We start from the raw sequence: 21,087 nt of genomic DNA, 5'->3' as shown, positions 1-21,087 counted from the left end.
AGAGCAGGAGAAATAAAGCAAGGTGAGTGTAACTGCGAATGCATGTTCTGTCAGAATAATCAAAAACGTTTTTTTGAGTTTCTGACTGTTCTCAAGTTGGAATAAAACTTAAGAAAGTCAGCAAAAATGCTTGTTTGATTGTCTGCCCAAAGGAAAATATTGACTTACTGTGTGTGCGTGCGTCGGTGTGTGTAATTCTTGTGCTACCAGTATTGGGTGTGACAAACATGTTTATTATGATAATTGTTCTGTGCTCGTTCTTTGTTTCGCTGCTTTCTTTCTCAGACTAACGATGAGTGAACTGAAGGAACCTGGACCCTCAGACATAAAGTAGGACACTGATTCTTCTTTTAAACTAAGGGGAAGATGAATCATTTGGCAGGAGATACTATTATTTGGATTAGCAAGCACAGCATAAACTTACTGACAAAGGAGTGAAGGAGTGCTTCTGTTTCATTGTAACTATACACAAGCAAGCACATAAGTACGGTGGGAGAAGTGAGCAGGATAACATAAAAACATGCATTAACGTCAGATTTTATATGATATAAAGGCTGCTCAGTGGAAACTCTTTCTGCTGCTGCTTCAAAGATTTGGGTCTGATCAGAAAGACTACACAAGGGACGGTAATAATCAGAGTGTAATACTATTCTCTCAGCACTACACTCTCACTGTTTCTCAGTCTTTACACAGTCATGATCAGAGTTTAGGATTAGGATTGAAAAGGAAAAGATTAAACATTTACTGAAGACATCACGTGTTTTAGCCTCATAAACCCAACCCTGAGGGAGAAGAAGCTCAGTACCAAACAACAGGAACATGCACAAGACAAATGTATGATTTTTTCTGTTTGTGTTTCCAGCGGTCAGCAACGCAGACACAGTGCAGAGCTTTCAAGACCCAGCTGTGTGTCTTTGAAGACTAACCAGTCCAAAGTTGAAAACCTAATCTTCAGTAAAGAACCTGGACTCTCAAACACAAAGTAAGTCAGTGTTTATTCTGTAAATGAAGCTGAAGACAATTCATGATAAGAGAACCACTGTTGTTTTACAGTAACTGTTAGACCACCTTCACTCAACTCTAACAATGCAAAGCTTCTGTGAGGATGTTGAAAATCTGTGTATTTCCCCACACGAAAAAAAACTTACCCACAGCAAGCAGGTCTGGCCCGGGTCTGGTATTAAGCCGGCACTGCTGGCCAACTTCTGGTATGATAAGACGTATGTCATCCAGATATGGGCCAGGCCTGGCATAAATGGCACTGTCTATGCGATGGCATGCCATATCTGGCCCGATTATGGTTTGGTTTATGTGGCCCAGGCCCATAGAAAACAGCTCTGGCCAGGATCTGGCATCAAGCTGGCACTTCTGACTGACGGTTGTTATGGCAGGGTGTATGTCAACCAGATATGGGCCAGGTCTGGCAACGACGCTCCTGTCTATGCAATGGCATGCCATATCTGGCCCGATTATGGTTTGGTTAATTTGGACCAGGCCCACAGAAAACAGCTCTGGCCGGGATCCAGCATCAAGCCGGCACTTCTGACTGACGGTTGTTATGGCAGGGTGTATGTCAACCAGATATGGGCCAGGTCTGGCAACGACGCTCCTGTCTATGCAATGGCATGCCATATCTGGCCCGATTATGGTTTGGTTAATTTGGACCAGGCCCACAGAAAACAGCTCTGGCCGGGATCCGGCATCAAGCCGGCATCAAGTCACTTCTGACTGACTGGTGTTATGGCAGGGTGTATGTCAACCAGATGTGGGCCATGTCTAGCAATGATGCACTATTTATGTTCCTATTTTCCTATTTTAGTTAGAAGACCCAAATGCCATGTTTGTTTGTTTAGAAGACCCAAATGCCATGTTTGACAGGTTTGTGAGTGTACACTTTATCCAAAACCTAGTGAGGGTTTACTCATCTTTGCCAGTGGGTGGCTGTAACTCAGGTGGTAGACCAGGTCACCTATTGATCGGAAGGTTAGTGGTTCAATCCCTGGCTCCTCCAGTCTGCATGTTGTGAGTGTGAATGTGTATGAATGTAGTTAGGAAGCACTCAGTTAAGAGAAAGTGTGTGGTTGGGTGAATGTGGCATGTTGTATAGAGCACTTTGAGTAATTTGGGAGAGTTGAAAAATATTATATCAGAACTGAAACTGTTCTGGGGCAGCACAGGACCACCAGTGTGTCTGCAACTGGCCTTGTGCTGGCACATGTGTGGGCCACCTCTGACAAACCAGATCTGGGCCCCCAAAGGGCCGTCATTCTTTGCAGTATGTGGGCCATGTGTAAGCACATCATGTGGGCCAGATCCGGGCCATACCAATTTTGCTATGTGGGTATCTGGTGTGAAAAGCTCACTGATAAACACATCAAGGAGTTCTTCTATTTTAATGTATCTGTATACATGCACAGCTAAATATAAGTAAGCAGGATATCCTGACATAAAGATCAGATTTTGGATGATAAAGATCTCAAATCTTTAGTCTCTTTAGAGGCATGATGGTTAAAACAAAACAAAACAAAACAAACAACTGCACAAAAACACAAATGAAGCAATACATAATTATAAACCTTTGTTTTTAGTAGACTTTGTATCCTAAATAGTGAATATAGTATGTATAGTATAGTAAAATACAGTAAACTTCAAGTCTTCACAAATTAGAATATTTGACTTATTCCCAGAAATGCAAACCAAGCTCTTGCTATAGGCAACATGTAGACACTGCAGAGCCCATAGTAATGGGCCATATACTCCATTCTCCTGAAAGAATCCTCCAGTGGACAAACCAAGAAGTTGATACTTGAATAAGTGCGCAAAATACATGTAGACTGGTTGAGCAAACTTGTTTCAAACCAAGACTTGAGTTTCGAGTTTTAATGTGCTTCTTTAGTCACTTCTTTGTTGACGTGGAGGTATGCTTTGAGTCACTGTCATGATGGAAGTCCCAACCATGAGCCATCCTCAGTGTTCTGGTTTAAGGAAGGAAGTCCTTGTCTAAGATTTTGCACTACATGGCCCCACCCATTGGCCATTTTTGAAGCTGTCTTGTACACTTAACAGAAACACAGCCCCAATGCATATTGTTTCTGCCTCTGTGGGGATGCCGTTCTTTGCGTCCTACTCAACATTTCTCTTGCACCAAACATGGTTGGTCATGTTGACACCAAAGACCTTGATTTTGGTTTCACCTGAAACAAGACTTTTACTTGAGCCTTCTTGGAATCATTGACAAACTTAAGATGGGCCATTAAATCCTTCCATTCACTTCCACTTATCCCATTCAGGGCCATGGGAGAGCTGGAGCCTATCCCAGCTGTCGTGGGTGAGAGGTGGGGTACACCCTGGGAAGGTTTCCAGTCTAATCGCAAAGCTAACACAAAGAGACAGACTCCTATGAGCAATTTACAATCACCAATTAACCTAACTCCACTAACTGCACATCTTTGGACTGTGGGAGGAAGCCAGAGTACCGGGAGAAAACTCGACAAGGGGAAAATTCAGTTTCGAATGGCCCTTAGCAATGGGTCAGACACTCCATGCTCCCGAAGCCCAACAGGACTTCTTCTTTAGTCTGACGGTTTCCTTCATCTCTGGTGTGTGTAGGTGTGTCCTACTCTATGTGCTAGAAATGTTATGTTCCAGGAAGTGTGAGTTTAACCACATTTTCATGTAGCACATCCAACTATACTCATATCCATTCTGGGTCTTAATTAAGGCTCCAGGCTTGTTCTTGAAACTTGCATTTTTTCCCCTCTAAATTAAATTAGGCTCTGCAGCCTTTCCATGCTTTGTGATTGGCTCCAACAGCCAACTACAGACTGATCATGACCATGATATATATTTGTCAGTAGCACTTCTGGCTTTACTGTGCTTTGTTTTGATCAGAATATTTTTTCCGTGGTTTTCACAGTGTGGAGGAGCAGATGTCCTGCTGTACTACCTATCTGGATTTTAAAAAGGATCTGGTCTCTACCAGCTGTGGATGCAGACAGTCCATCTCCTTGCACCAGTCTGCTTCATTAGAAGGCTCTTCAGGCATTCAGAGAAACTATGACAGTAAGCTCTGTCTGATTATTTCATTTCTGAAAGCTGGACTTCTTGTGTTGTTCAGGTATTAAAAGCTAAAATAAAATGTGGTGCCTTGCCAAATGAGCAAAGGACAAAGCACAAAATATACCCAAAGGGCCTTTATTCTTAACAAATTGAATTCTAAAAAAAACAACAACAACAATTCAAGTGCATCAGCAACTATAGTGGCTTGTCTTCTTCTAGTGCATTGCTTAAAGCTCACTCACAAATGCACAGCTGAAGTGGTCCAAATCCATAAATGGTAAGGAAAACCAATGGACCCTATCCGTTAGGCCTGCAAGGTCATTCAGCATTCAACTACACCAACCAGCCTAGAGGGACTGGTTTGGTCCAAAAATCTGAGGCGTAGCCCTCCCCCTTGGCCTGGTTGAGAAGAAACTTCCTTTTCCCTGTCTCTCTCTCTCTCTCTCTCTCTCCCCCCCCCCCCGTCCATTTTTCTATAACATCCACTTATAATATATATTTTGCTTTATGTTCATTGATTTTCATTCTTTTAGCAGATAGTCGTCTGCTGCAGAAGTTGTTAGACGAACATAAGGCTAATCTGGGGAGGAGATGTAAACGTTTGACTGAAGGAACGGGAAGTGGAACCCTATTTAACAGGATCTTCACTGAGCTCTACATCACAGAAGGACAGAGTGAAGAGGTTCATACCCAACATGAGGTGTGGCAGCTGGAGACAGTTTCCATGAACAAGGCCCCCCATGACACTCCAGTCAGCTGTCATGACATTTTTAAAGCCTTGCCTGACCAACAGAGACGCATCAGAGTGGTTCTGACAAATGGCATTGCCGGCATTGGAAAAACTTTCTCAGTGCAGAAGTTCACTCTGGACTGGGCAGAAGGTTTGGAGAACCAACGTATCAGTGTGGTGATTCTGCTTTCATTCAGGGAGCTAAACCTGATCAGAGATGACCGGTACAGTCTTCTGGACCTGCTCCATGTTTTCCATCCAACATTACAGAAGGTCACAGCAGAGCAGCTCACTGTCTGCAAACCTTTGTTCATCTTTGATGGCCTGGATGAAAGCAGACTTTCATTGGATTTCACTAAAGGGAAGCTTGTGTCTGATGTCACACAGAAGTCATTAGTCAGCGAGCTGCTGACAAACCTCATTAAAGGGAATCTGCTTCCCTCAGCTCTCATCTGGATAACTTCCCGACCTGCAGCAGCCAATCAGATCCCTCCGATATGTGTTGACAGGGTGACAGAAGTACGAGGCTTCACTGATGCCCAGAAGGAGGAGTACTTCAGGAGGAGATTCAGTGATGAAGAGGTGTCCAGCAGATTCATCTCCCACATGAAGACATCCAGGAGCCTTCACATCATGTGTAGAATCCCAGTCTTCTGCTGGATCACTGCTACAGTCCTAGAGCACATGTTGACTACAGAGCAGAGAGGAGATCTGCCCAAGATCCTGACTGACATGTACTCACACTTCCTGCTCGTTCAGACAAAGAGACAGCACAAGTACCATGAGGGATATGAGACGAGTCCACAAGAGCTGACAGAGGCTAACAGTGAAGTTCTTCTGAAGCTGGGGAGGCTGGCCTTTGAAAATCTTGAGAAAGAAGACCTGGAGCAGTGTGGTCTGGATGTCACAGAGGCCTCAGTGTACTCAGGAGTTTGTACAGAGATCTTCAAACGAGACTGTGTGATATTCCAGAAATCAGTCTATTGCTTTGTTCATCTGAGTATTCAGGAGTTTTTGGCTGCAGTCCATATGTTTCACTGTCATACTAACAGAAAAACAGAAGTGCTGAAGCATTTTCTAGGGAATGGTGAACATGTTTATTGTGGTGACATCTCGTCTTTAGATGTCTTTCTGAGCAGAGTCATGCAGAAATCCCTCCAAATTAAAAATGGACACCTGGACCTGTTGGTCCGATTCCTTTATGGTCTCTCTCTGGATTCCAACCAGAGACTCTTACGAGGTCTGCTAGGCGAGACAGAGAGCACTCCAGAAATTATACAGCGAATAATCAGCAACCTTTGCAAGATAACCAATGAGAATACCTCTCCTGACAGATGTATCAACATCTTCCATTGTCTGATGGAAATGAATGAACTCAGGAGATCTTGGAGTTTCTGAAGTGCAAAAACAGATCAGAGAAGGAGCTCTCTGAGATCCACTGCTCAGCTCTGGCCTACATGCTGCAGATGTCAGAGGTTTTGGATGAGTTTGTCCTGAAGAAGTATAACACATCGGATGAGGGACGAAGGAGGCTGATTCCTGCTGTGAGGAACTGTAGAAAGGCTCAGTGAGTAAATATCTGATTAACATTGTAAATCAATGTAAATTTGTAGCTAAGGTGTTCAAAAGTTCTTACTATAATGCTCTCATTGTTCTTTCTTATAATTCCATTTTTTTATATTGCAAACAATACACTGGTTAGATTTTCACAGATGCTGTTGAGCTGCTCTGAAAATGTTGTTTGTTTTTTAAGTAAGAATTACTGTAACAATGCATTGTAACGATGCATTACTGTTTGCTTACAAACTCTAACTAATTACGACCACAGTAAATAGACTAAATGTGAAATTGCACTAAAATCTTCAGGTCTGAGAGAGACTGAGGAGAATTATTGTTTCATGTTACACATGTTAACACAAATCTCTATCCCAGGGGTAGGGAACGTTAGTCCTCGAGACTAGGTTTTAGATCTCACCCTGGGTCACCACACGTGAATCAAATGATTAGTTCATTACCAGGCCTCTGGAGAACTGCAAGGCATGTTGAGGAGCTAATTTAGCCATTTAAATCAGCTGTGTTGGATCAAGGACACATGTAAAACCTGCAGGACACCGGCTCTCGAGGCCTGGAGTTCCCTACCCCTGCTCAATCCTAATGAGGACACAGTTAACAACTTTTTTTAGTGTCTGTGTTTTTGTTGTTAATGTTTAAGCATAGCATCAAAAACAAAAACCAAAGAGGAAATTTTGTGCAAAGAGACTTAAAATCGGCATATTGATTGTACCTAGAAATTGAGGTTACAGTGCTACATGCCTAACTGCTCATCAATATTGATTGAACTCCCCCCAGACTGAGCTCCAACAGGGAGATCAGTTTGAGAACAGAAAAAAACACCTCTGCACATAGCACATGAAAAAACTCTTAATACACCAAAGAAACACATGACAAGCAACAGGGATGGGTAAAGGGTGAGAGATAGCCAATGTAGACAGTACATCCTGGCCTGCAGCCTATGCGCTGGTCTCCTTGATCCACCGTCAGCATTGGAGGGGAATAAGCGTCGAAAGCGTTTGGAGGGGAGGGGGGATGAGTGTACATCTGTATGTGTATATATGTCTGTGTGTGTGTGTGTGTGTGTGTGTGTGTGTGTGTGTGTATGTGTCCAGAGTTCAGCTGAGACAGTGTCCTTCACCCTTCCAGGCTAAGTAAACAGTCTTCCAGCTAGGGCTGGGCGATATATCGAGTTTTTAAAAAAAATATCAATATATTTTTATACAAGATATAAGATGTGACAATATCCTTGATATCAATATAGTCTATGTTACGTTATAATTATACTTGTGGAGCCACAAGTTTGCCTCTCTTTCGTCCACTTTTGTCTCTACGCAACGTTACTCCGCCTCGCCTCTCTCCTTCACTGAACACAACTCGCCCTCCTCCCCCATCGCTTCACCTACAGGCAGCGACAAGATGGACACGGCAAATCTCCATTAACGAGTTACTGCGCATCGCCCCGTGTGTGGGGCTTGACGGGGTTAACACGTTAACGAGCAAACCACGCTAACGCCGTGCAGCCCCTCCTAAAATCCTTTCATTCTCTCAAAAGTTGACAGCACGCCTTATGTATGAATTCTGGTTGTGCTTGATGAACGCGAACTGATTTGAAGTAGTATAAGACGTGCAGCAATCTGTCAAAAAATGTTTTAGTACGACTTTGGTAAGCTTCGGAGCTGCACCGCTTGATGGATTGTCGGAGCATTACGGCTACAGAGGAGCCTTGCGGAGTGATACGTACTGTGCTTCAACGTAATATTACCGTATTGTGTGTGTAAATGGCACCTGTTCAGAGACATGGCTATGAAGCGGATTTCAAACTCCAGGCTGTCAGTCACGCAGTAGAAGTTGGGAACAGAGCAGCTGGGAAATCTGTCTTTGTTGTTATTCTCAGCGTCTTTTAGTTTACATTTTGACTGCACAATTGTGACCTCTTTGTTATGCACAAAAACAACATTGTTTTATTTTATTTATGGAGCATTATTATTTAATAAATGCTCATAATTTATTTTTGAGTAATTTTTTCATGTACATCTATGCTGTATGTTAATAAAGGTGCCTATGTGACATCTGGGACACAGCTTTGACTAAGAACTCTCTTTTTGTTCTTACTTTGTGGCTTTAAAAAAATATCGAGATATATATCTTATATCGCCATCCAGCTAAAAAAATATCGAGATATGAATTTTGGGTCATATCGCCCAGCCCTACTTCCAGCCAACCCAGGTGGCCTTGCATAGAATGGGAAGAACAGTCTAAACACAGTCGTTATCAGGGTGTTTTTGTTCAGCTCCAGCCTTGAGACCGCGGCTGGCACAGAAGGGGTCTCTGCATGAAGTGATGGTGTTTTTTGCTTTAGAGCGAACAACTCATATGAATTTCAAAGCTGTTCTAACAGTCCGACACTGGTCTCTCAATCTCCCGTTGGAGAGCCGTGAGCTTCTCCATGATGTTATCAAACTTACGCTCCGTGGTCTTGTCATTCTTGTGCTCAAAGAGCTGATTCTGAGAACTCACGACCGCAGTGAGCTTCTCCAAGATGTGATCCAATTTGCGCTCAGAGGTGTTATTCCGATTTTATTGGTACTAGTTGAACTCCGCCTCTGGCTGCACACTGTATACTTCACTAGGTTTGTGTAAGCATTCTGTCTGCAGATGTGTGGAAAGAGCTCATATTAATTTGTCTCCATCTGGATTCAGTTTGCACCATTGTGCTCTTTTTCTTTTGTTCAATGATATCTTACTTTGGAACATGCCATGCAAAACACTAGTTCTTTATAATAACTTGTTCTGTAATATGTGTCATCACAGACTTTCTGGCTGTAAACTGTCAGAGACTCACTATGAAATCGTGGCCTCAGCTCTCACGTCCAACCCCTCCCATCTGACAGAGCTGAACCTGAATGAAAAAACAACCTGCAGGATTTAGAGTCAAAAAACCTTTTTGCTGCTCTGGAGAGTCCAAACTGCAGACTGGAGACTCTGAGGTCAGTTCACTGATTACTATTTCTGAAGATATTTCAATAAATTGAACTGTAAAGCTTTCCCCTTATAACCTGACTCTAGTGCTGTCAGATGGAGTGACCCATCTTTTTCCAGTTCCTTTACGGTATGTTGGTTTTGGGTATCAAGGACTCAAATTTCGGCACCAGATTGTGCACATAGTTTAATAGGTTAAATCCTACACTCTACATTACCTGATGCAATGCCATGTGTCAGCTTGTCTTGCCTTTAGTTACTTCATGTGGTGTTCTGCACTAACAGCTCCCATACAGACCTCCATACTCAGAGACTGAGAAAGTATATACACAAGGGGAAGATTAGGGAGTGGAGACAGCTGGGAAACACGGTGGAACAAATTAGACATAAGAGGAAAGGGAAGCAAACTGAATGTTATACACAAGAGACAAGGACTATCAAAAGGTGAGAGGAAACCTGACAGACACAGAGTACTCAAAACTTAAAACAATGATATTTTGTTTTGTGATTTTATTTGCTGGGGTGCTGGAATTCTTTTTACATTTTTTAATTTAATACTCACATGATTTTTAAATGTATCTATCACAAATTTCTGAAATTAATTTTTATGCGAAGAACAGTTAAATATTCAACTCAGTCAATAGTTTTAAAGATATACATGTTTAATCGTTAACTCAAATTTTAGAGTGCAAAATAAAGGCCGGAAAGTAAATTGACAGACCAACCAAAAAATATTTTGAAAGGTATTCTGTATGTATGAGTATGCACCAGGAGGGCAACAGATAAGAACTAAAACTGGCTTCATAAACATGGTTGATAAATAATCTGGATTGAAAAATTGCAGCCACTCCTCCTCAGCCTGTGCTTTTTTATTCTAGGGTCTACCTTAGCATATAAATTGCCTTGAGGCAACTGTTTTTGTGGTTTCTAATTGTTTAGAAACTTCTAAAATTTCTAAAATCTAATTGAACTGAACTAAATTTGAGGATTCTGAAAGTTAGTTGAATTTTCATCATACCATAACCAGGTTTCTGTAAGGCAGAATAAATCAATATGTTGAACAATTATTAAATCATTTACTCACAGCAACTTAGAGAGATCTAATGTTTAATAGTCCACATTTAATTGTTTTAGTTTTTGAAGCAGTTTAGGGTGTTATATTATTATTTTTTAATATGCTCATTTTTGGTTTGTTTGATGATGATCTGGGAGCAGACACAGTCTCTGTGGGGATAAAATAAAGAGAGAAACTTCAGAGAGGTGTGTGAGACTGCAACTCTCTTCCTGGTACCAAATCAGGATAATCACTTTGTTATTAATTTGACCAAATGATGAAATGATGTGATAGAAATGATGTCCTTTATATCTAAAGTAGGATGAATGCCAGCTTTCCCAACAAGACCAGTTTTTCCACAGAAAGTTTCACAATTCTCTATGAAACCCATGTCTATTATTTTTTTCACAAAGGAGTAGGTTGGTGTGCATAATATTGTTTGAATAATAGGTCAGTGCAATATTAAAACTAAAGCGATCATTTAAAATTACTTTAATTTTAAAGTATGACAAATATGCAATTAAAAAATAAATAAAAGGGGCACCTTTTCACGCTCTGACCAAACATGAGTGTAAAAGTGAAAGTGAAAGAAAGACAGATACTAAGTACTCATTTGATTGAGAGAAGGTAAAAACATTATATTAACATGTTTTATTCCCGATTCAGTTTGGAGAGCTGCAGTTTGTCAGCAATCAGCCATGTTGCTCTATTCTCTGCTCTGAAATCAAACCCCTACCATCTGAAAGATCTGGACCTGAGCTACAACAACAACCTGGATGATTCAGGACTGAAACAGCTGTGTTGTTTTCTGGAAAGTCCACACTGTAGACTGGAGTCTCTGAGGTTAGGTCACTTACTCTCTGTTACTATTATAAATTTCATTATTAATTCATTTCCATTGTGTAGCATCCATTTAAAAATCAACGTTTTATTGGAATATAAATTGGTCTGTGGTCACTAAAGACTAGTGTTGAGCACAGATATTGAAATGAATGGCCACTGTTAGTTATTAAATTAAATAAATGTTTCATATGCCTGCTAAACAGTCACATCAGTGTACAGAAGATTCCCTGAACTTCAAATTACCAACCTTTCCACATCTAATTTGTTTATTATTATTTTATTCGTTACTTAGATTGGAGCTCAGCGGTTTGTCACCGAAAAGCAGTGTTGCTCTGGTCTCAGCTCTGAAGTCTAACCCCTCCCATTTGAAAAAATTGGACCTAGCCTTTAATGACCTGCAGGATTCAGGCGTGAAACAACTATATGGTTTTCTGGAGAGTTCAAACTGTAGACTGGACACTCTGAGGTCAGTTAACCTATTCTGTGACTACTGAAAAACCTAAATTTGAAGACTTCCATAAGTTCCATGTATAAATGACGAAAATATATGTTATCTGCATGTTTTATTCTCTATTTAGATTGGAGCTCTGCAGTTTTTCAGAGATTGGCTGTGCTTCTCTGGTTTCTGCTCTTAAATCCAATCCCTCCCATCTGAAACATCTGGACTTGGGTGGAAACACGATTCAGGATTCAGGATTCAGGAGTGAAGCAGCTGTGTGGTTTTCTGGAGATTCCTCTATGTAGATTGGAGACTCTGATGTCAGTTTGCTTACTGTCTGCTATCACAAAATCTTATAATTTATGCGTATAGTATAGTTAATTTCCTCCTTCAAAACTGAAAAAAATGATAATAATTAATGAATAAGAAATTCTTACTGATGAGGGAAAGTATGGTTTATGTGCAAATTTAAAAACTGTCCATATGTGGCTGAATTGTATCTGATTTTATCCACTTTTTTTTTTCTTTGTTCAGTCTGTGGTGCTGCAGTTTGTCAGAGATCAGCTGTGCTACTCTGGTCTCTGCTTTAAGGGCCAACCCCTCCAATCTGAAATATCTAGACTTGGGTGTAAATAAGCTGCAGGATGCAGGAGTGAAGCATCTCTGTGGTTTTCTGGAGATTCCTCTCTGTAGACTGGAGACTCTGAGGTTGGTTCACTTTCTGTAATTCTGTAATACATAATTACATTATGGATACACACAGACACAAAGAAAATCAGAAATTAGGGATTGCTCATTTAATAAGGACAAAGTAATGTTTAGCTAAATCAGAATTGTTAGAATCTTTTTTTTTTATATTGTCATTATGCAAAAAACACACTGATATTATATGCTGTTCTATTCAATGCAAAGAAAAACAAGGAAAGCCAAGAAAGCAATCTATTCATAACAATACAGAAATAGAAAATAAAAGTTTCTAATAAATAAATACAGTATAAGCATGATTAAATATGTAGATATTTAACCTCCTAAGACCTGAAATCTTCCATGGCATGCATTTTTGATTTCTCTTTTGTTTCTAAGAAAAATGAGCGCCACATATGAGTATATTCATTTTAAATTTCGATAGAACAGTAGCAGTATAATGTCCTCGTAAGTGGATATCAGGCCCTTGTAGAGCAAAATTGAGTATTTTGGTCTAAATAACCCAAAATGTGATGTCCACATATGTGGACGCCAGGTCCTAGGAGGTTAATATGTACATATTAACATATGTAGATATGTGTGTGTGCTTGATTATTGATTGCACGTTGCAAGTTTGAGAAGTGGACATACAACCCTAACAACATACAACTGATAGAGTTGTTTCGGTGGGTGGGAGTGCAATCATGGGTGTAGCGTATACAGTAGGGGACTTAGCACACATCCCTGTTTTAAGTTGATGTTGAGGCTGAGTGTTGGGGAGAGGTGAGACCCTACTGTGACTCTCTGTGGGTGGTTTCTGAGAAAGCCACTAATGCAGAGTCAAATGAAGTGTGGGTGGCTAACGTTGATAAGTTTTGTTATCAGTCTCTTAAGGATGATTTTGTTGAATGCCAAGCTGACATTGATGAAAGAAGCCTGGCATAACTGTCCTTGTATTCCAGATGGGTCAGGGTTCTGTTTAGAGCTGTGGCTATGGCATCGTCTGTTGATCTCTTATCCCTGCATGCAAACTGGTGTTGTCGAATGTGGGTGGAAGTCCTTGGATGATATAACTTTTGGCCAGTTTCTCAAAAGAAGTGGTTCATGTTCTGAACCTGAGTGACAACAACCTGAAGCACAGGGTCACTATAAACAACATTGGGTCTGGGTTTGTAGTTAATAAGTCAGCCACAGCCGACTCAAGTTCTTGCTGTGGAGGTAGTCCTCAATTGACCCTGTGCACGAGAAAATGCTAACTTCCTGGTTTGAGACCGGATGTGGGGTTGTACATTTCCGGTAGCTTTACTTTGCGGTCAATCGCTACTGCGAAGATATACTCCAAAATTGATGTCCAAAACTCGAAAACGGAACGATCGCATTAAGTTACAAAGAGGAGAAGGTGGAAACACTCACCACTGTTGTGTCATAAAAATCTAATGATCAATTTTGACGTTTAAAGAGTTTAGATCGATCAGTTGTTTACATCACTAAACACAAGCAAAACTGCATCACTGCAGCAGAAGACACATCGTCCACATTCAGAAGCACATCTCTGTATAGTGACTGGTCTTATGATTTAAACAGGCAAATGTTCAGCATTCAAACTACAGGTGAAGAATAGTCAAACCAGATGTTTTCCCCGTTATGTCAATATCAGCTAGTCAAGTACACGCCTACACAGCATGTTAACAAACCGTGAAAAAAAGCCACACAAAAAATTAATGATTGCTGGTAACGGTTTCTATACATTCGTATTTACGAAGGGTATGTTGTGACTTACCTTCAAAATTACAGCGGTCCCTTACTATAACGCGGTTCACCTTTCACCTCGCTGTTTCGCAGATTTTTTAGTGCAAGTTTGCATGCTGTTTTACGTCCTGCGTCCTGATCGCTGCAGACGATCTCCTCCGTCTCTCCTGTACAGTACAGAATCGCTGCATCTATCGCTAGCAGTGTGACTCTGAAGTGCAGTGCTGTATGTCCACGATGTACACGAAACGTTTTGCACCGTCAAAAAATAAAATTGGCTACTTGATTTCACCTATCACTGGTTATTTTTAGAACATAACACCCGCGATAAACGAGGGACAGCTGAGAAATATAACATTTGAATCCATTTTCTCTTTTCCCCTGAGGCGTGGGGGAAAAATATCGACAAGTCGATGAACATCATTTACAGATATATTGGGTAAATGCCCGAGACATCTATAGAAATGTAAATCGCCGCTTTATTTATTTATTTGCTTAACTTGTTTTGGACCGTAAACAGGGCGCAAATAGGACACCGGAAACAAAGCTCCCCACAGGAGTTTCCGCACCGGAAGTAGCATATGCTAACGTGCACATAGTCAATTTTATTATTATAATCCAGCCTGGCCTGTCTGATGCCCTCTTTTAGATTTACTCTGGCTGAACTGTACAGTTCCACATGACCAGACCTGAAAGCAGTGTTTCTGTTCCTCAGCAGGGTCCTAACTGCACTTGCCATCCAAACCTTTGGTTGGCATACACCCAGATGCCGTGGTGATGGTGTCTGTGCAGTACTAGATATAGCAGAGTACAGATGTGGTGTACTCCTTCTGGTAGGCAGGCTGGTAACATAAACAAGGATGTTTGGTCCAACTAGCGCAGGTGGGGTGTTGTTATGGTGCTGTATCCTTGTTTAATGTTGGAGTAGACTTTATTCAGTAGCTTTTCCCACGTGCAGTACAGTTTACATACTGACAAAAATTGGGGAAGTAACCTGAACACATTTGATATAATTATCACTGATTATATGTAGATGTTTTATTGTTTATCCAGTCTGGGGAGCTGCAATTTGTCAGTGATCAGCTGTGCTGCACTGGTTTCTGCTCTGAGGTCCAGTCCTTCACATCTAAGAATACTGAACCTGAGTGACAACAACCTGCAGGATTCAGACATTAAGCAACTCTCTAAACTTGTAAGGAGTCTAAAGTATAAACTGGATACCCCAAGGTCAGTAAAGGTTGATTGGTATTGTACTAAACACAGTTATTATGAAAGGTCAACACGTATATAATCAAAATTTTCTTGTAAATCTGTACCATCCAAGTGTTGGCTTTGAATTAAATTAGTTATTAACTAACTTTTACTTTTTTCCTTTATTTGGCTTTTATTTATATCTTATGTAAATGTTATTATTTAGTTCCAATCTATAGCACTTTGCATCAGCTATGTTTGTTTTAAGGTTGTTTATAAATAAAAATGATGATAATGATTGCTTGACATAAAATATCTCCCTCTGCTGGTTTTGCAGCTTACTGTAGCTTTTGTTGTGAGCATGTGTTTGAGTTGTTGTAAAGATGATTGCTGTTGTTGTGTTCAAGTCTAAGGATATAAACTTGGATTCTAGCTCACAGTCTTATAAGATTTAAAGAAACAGGTTCTCATTCATCAGACTGTGGGAGCATAAAACTGCGGACTGTTGTTCAGAGAACCACTGTTACATTTAATAATCTAGTATCTGCATCTAGTCTTCATACAGAGCAGAAGTTCTTTTGAAGTTCAGAGTTGCATTTGCATTTTTTCCCCGTCAGTGGCTTTATCTAGATATATTCAGTGACAGCCTGCATGTTTATTTATTAGCTGATGAGATGTTCATTAATGCACAGAAACTCTTTGTTTCATTTAAACAGCAAGAATCTCATCATTAATTTGCAATGAAGTATTAAAGATTCTCATCGGTTCATTTCCACTGTGATTTTGAGTGAAACAAACTTGATGCAGAAATTCTGTGTGAAGTTCAATATATTCACTCCAACATCTTAACATGAGAGCTGAGAGGACAGCGGTTACACCGCACATTTGCTCCTCTGCTGCATGTTTTACTGGAGGTGCTTCATCAACAAAGCGAATAAACTGAGTTTCAGTAAACAGAATATTAATCTCCATTTCTTCTCTTATTTACAGCTGGGAATGATGATCTTGGCAATGGTGACAGTGTATGTGAGTGGATGAGCTGTGTCCTGATCATCCCGAGAGACTGAAGCAGCAGCAACGTGTGCGTTACTGGGAGGTGAAATGGAGAGTTAAGCTTCATCCAAAGAGAAGAAGTCTAGATGACTGTTAGTACTGGAGCGTGAACTCTTCTAAGAGTATGCTAAGTGTATTCTTCTAACAGCTGCACTGAAGAAAAAACACATCAAGGGGGAAAGGGACACAGTTATTATTAAGGGGGAAAGGGACACAGTTATTATTATTATTATTATTATTATTATTATTATTAATATCCATCCATCCATCCATCTTCATCCGCTTTATCCGGGGCCGGGTCGCGGGGGCAGCAGCCTAAGCAAAGAGGCCCAGACCTCCCTCTCCCCATCCACCTCCCCAGCCACCTCCTCCAGCTCATCCGGGGGAACACCAAGGCGTTCCCAGGCCAGCCGAGAGATATAATCTCTCCAGCGTGTCCTGGGTCTGCCCCGGGGCCTCCTCCCGGTGGGACATGCCTGGAACACCTCACCCAGGAGGCGCCCAGGGGGCATCCTTGTCAGATGCCCAAACCACCTCAGCTGGCTCCTTTCGATGTGGAGCAGCAGCGGCTCTACTCTGAGCCCCTCCCGGATGGCCAAACTTCTCACCCTATCTCTAAGGGAGATGCCAGCCACCCTTCGGAGGAAGCTCATTTCCGCCGCTTGTATCCGCGATCTCGTCCTTTCGGTCACTACCCACAGCTCGTGGCCATAGGTGAGGGTAGGGACGTAGATCGACCGGTAAATTGAGAGCTTCGCTTTTACACTCAGCTCCCTCTTCACCACGACGGACCGGTGCAGCATCTGCATTACTGCAGCTGCAGCCCCAATCCGTCTGTCGATCTCCGGCTCCCTTCTCCCATCACTCGCGAACAAGACCCCGAGATACTTGAACTCCTCCACTTGGGGCAGGACCTCATCCCCGACCCGGAGTGGGCACTCCACCCTTTTCCGGCTGAGAACCATAGCCTCAGATTTGGAGGTGCTGATCCTCATTCCCGCTGCTTCACACTCGGCTGCGAACCGCTCCAGTGCGAGCTGGAGGCCCTCACCCGATGAAGCCAACAGAACCACATCATCCGCAAAGATCAGAGATGAGATCCTGAGGCCACCAAAGCGAAAGCCCTCCGCCACTTGGCTGCGCCTAGAAATCCTGTCCATAAAAATTATGAACAGAACCGGTGACAAAGGGCAGCCCTGGCGGAGCCCATCACCCACCGGGAACGAGTCCGACTTATTGCCGGCAATGCGAACCAAGCTCTTGCAACGGTTGTATAGGGATCGAATGGCCCGTAGCAATGGGCCAGACACCCCATACTCCCGCAACACCTCCCACAGGACACCCCGAGGGACACGGTCGAATGCCTTCTCCAAGTCCACAAAACACATGTAGACTGGTTGGGCAAACTCCCATGCACCCTCAAGTATCCTCGAGAGGATGAAGAGCTGGTCCAGTGTTCCGCGACCAGGACGAAAACCGCATTGTTCCTCCTGCATCAGAGGTTCGACTAGCGGACGAACTCTCCTTTCCAGCACCCTGGCATAGACTTTCCCGGGGAGGCTGAGGAGTGTGATCCCCCTGTAGTTGGAACACACCCTCCGGTCCCCCTTCTTAAAGATGGGGACCACCACCCCGGTCTGCCAATCCACGGGTACTGCCCCTGATCTCCACGCAACATTGCACAGGCGTGTCAACCAGGACAGCCCTACAACGTCCAGAGCCTCCAGGAACTCGGGGCGGACCTCATCAACACCAGGGGCTCTGCCACCAAGGAGTTGTTTAACTGCCTCAGTGACCTCGCCCCCGGAAATTGGCGGGTCATTCCCCTCGTCCCCAGACTCTGCTTCCTCCCCAATATTATTATTATTATTATTATTAGTAGTAGTAGTAGTATTATAACAACCAATGATCAATTTTACAAATATAAATATAAATGAAAAAATATGAATACTGATGCTTTTAATGAAGGACCATGTAAATACTGGTGTAAGTATATACTCATATAATTAGATATTATTCTTTTTATTTAGTTTTTTTCAAATAAGTACTTTCAGTTTAACTTCATTTTAAATGTTATTCAGTTTTTGCTTTATGTTCTGTGCTATAAATAAATCTATCATGATACTACAAGACTTCAAACCAGCTATTTAAACACAACAATGTGTTGGTTATTTTAACATAGGCAGATAGATTTTAAAACAATTAAGAGTTTATTGTATTATATGTCTTCACTAACGGACAGCTTAAATGGCATTCTGACACAATCATTTTCATCCGTGGTGGCGGAAGCTACCCCTTCAGTAGCTCTTGCTTGCATTATATTCTTTATTGTCATTACCTGATGGAACATAAAGATGTTAATAATTCAATTTAATTCAATTTTTTTTTGATTTATACAGTGCCAAACTACAACAACAGTTGCCTCAAGGCACTTTATATTGTAACGTAGACCCTACAATAATACATACGGAGAAAGCCCCAATAACCATATGATCCCCTGTGAGCAAGCATTTTGGCAACAGTGGGAAGGAAACACTCTCTTATAACAGGAAGAAGCCTCCAGAAGAACCAGGCTCAGGGTGGGGCTTCCATCTGCCTCAACTAGTTGGGGCGAGAGGAGGAAGACAGGATAAAAGAAAGGAAGAGAGCCAGAGATTGATAACAAGTATGATTCAATGCAGAGAGGTCTGTTTTGTACTTTTAGTCTTCCGTTTCTTTGGAAAGCTGGTTCTATATACTTTGTTTTTAAAAAAAACAACAAATCAATGATTTCAATGGGAAAAATATCATCCAGGGTATCTGCACTGGTGTTGACTGGGTAATGTCTTAGAAACAAAAGGATGTATGAAGATCAACCATCAGTGGGCTGAATTTCAAAAAGACCCCTGAAATCAAAGTGATGCAACAAAATGATACCTGATAATGTCAGGGCATGCACCTAGTCAGATAATGTATAGTGCTGTAAGGATCTTCTCCCAAGCTGGACCAGGGAATCACTGAGCTCCTTGACAGACTGAGGTGCAGCCTGGTGCAGTCGGATGGATCGAAACATAACGTCCCAGAGGAGTTCTATTGGATGTAGGTCAGGTGAGGGAGAAGTCAGTGGTTGGGATGGGTACTGGGATGGGTACTGGTTACTACCGTTTAACTAACAGTAGTAACCAGACCGAAAAGCAGCGCACATTTCGGTGCTTTATTTCGGTGCTTTATTTCGGTGCTTTATTTCGGTGCTTTATTTCGGTGCTTTTTTTGCTGAGATGTCATACACTGTGGATTCTAGCCAATCATTTTACCTTTGCAAGGATAGTAGGCGAGCCCAGGTACGTATGTTCTTTTAGAGCAGAGCTACAGATTAAAAATGCCCAAGGCGAAGCAGTCAAAAGTCTGGCTGTACTTCACAGCAAAAGATGCAAACTCAGCAGCCTGCAACAAGTGCTTTAAGGTGATACTGTGATACTGTGCAAAGGAGGTAACACCTCGAATCTGATGACGAACCTGGCGACGTATAGCGTTTTGTTAAAAGCCGAGAAATTCACCGTATTTGATAACTTGCTGCGAGACCTCACACCAACACATCTACTGTGGGTGTTGTGCCTGTTATCGGACCCGGAGTTAGCAACATCCCCTGAGAACCCGAAGAGGAGAGTCCTGGCCCCTAGCCCTGCCAGTGTAGCAGAAATGATGACGGATGATGATGGCAGCAGCAGCCGTTCTTCTCTGGGCGAGTAGCTTAATGTTGTTCGTGTGTAATTTACGTTGAGTAGGCTAACCACATTATTAAATTAATGAATGTAAGGTGAACTAGCAAACACAGTTGTAGTTACATGTGGCTGTCTTCTTGTTTGATGGCAGATACTCCCTTCACCCTGGCCAAAAAGGCTAAAATGACCAAAGAAAAAGTGGGAAACAGCTAAACATGAGAGTTTGTGTTTTCTCCATTGTTTAAGCACTGCTTCCAGCCAAGAATGATACCATACATGCCCTATAGCTGCAGGAAAGGCTAACATTGTTATCTTTTTACAAAAAGCAGCTAAACATGAGAGCCTTTTGGCGGTTTGTGTTCTCCATTCTTTAAGCACCGGTTCGAGCACTGTTTAAGCACCGGCACCGTTTCAAAAGTACCGGTTTGGCACCGGTGTCGGATAAAACCTAAACGATACCCATCCCTAGTCAGTGGTATCAATTCCTTCATCCGCCATGAACTGTAACTGTCTTTTACAGGCCGCCACAAGGCCAGGCATTGTTGTGCACCAGGGGGAACCCGGGACCTACTACATGAGAGTAGGATCTAAAAATAGGTCCATCCTGATACCTAACAATAGAGTCCTGTTGCCTAGTCTGTAGGGTGTCTGTGTGTGGCTCTATGGATATGACTCCTATGACCGTTGGGTGGCCAGTGTTGGACCTTTCAAATCTGGTATTCTATGTCAAATGCTAATTGGGCTCCAAAGTGAGCACTGTGCCCAGTCTACACTGCTTGTTATGAAGTTTGTATCTGGTTTGGAAGTCATATTCTAGCTCTTGCAGTGCTCATGCCATTCTTCCTTGCACAAAGGAGTAGATACCATCCTGCTGATGGTCTAAGGGCCTTCTACAACCCTATCCAGCTCTCCTAGACTAACTGCCTGTCACCTGGAATCTCCTCTAAGCTCTTAAGACTGTGCTGAGACACAGCAAACTTCCAGTTGGATAAAATAGTAAGTGTCTGTTTGTGGTAATGTTCTTTATAAAGAAATGTTTCCATGTGGAATT

The 21,087-nt window shown here is 42.1% G+C and overlaps 1 pseudogene across 1 annotated transcript; it reads left to right on the top strand.

The window, feature by feature from the left end:
- The first annotated feature begins 36 nt into the window (after positions 1-36).
- On the top strand, positions 37-20,386 carry LOC146499295 (NACHT, LRR and PYD domains-containing protein 14-like; annotated as a pseudogene). Its single transcript, XR_014870233.1, has 11 exons — positions 37-330; positions 863-982; positions 3,917-4,062; positions 4,593-6,356; positions 9,155-9,330; positions 11,043-11,219; positions 11,512-11,685; positions 11,798-11,978; positions 12,193-12,366; positions 15,145-15,318; positions 16,273-20,386. The product of XR_014870233.1 is annotated as an NACHT, LRR and PYD domains-containing protein 14-like (transcript).
- Positions 20,387-21,087: the final 701 nt, after the last annotated feature.

Source organism: Neolamprologus multifasciatus, chromosome 17, assembly GCF_963576455.1.
Source record: "Neolamprologus multifasciatus chromosome 17, fNeoMul1.2, whole genome shotgun sequence".
NCBI classification, from domain to species: Eukaryota; Metazoa; Chordata; class Actinopteri; order Cichliformes; family Cichlidae; genus Neolamprologus; species Neolamprologus multifasciatus.
This window is presented reverse-complemented; position numbering and strand designations above follow the sequence as displayed.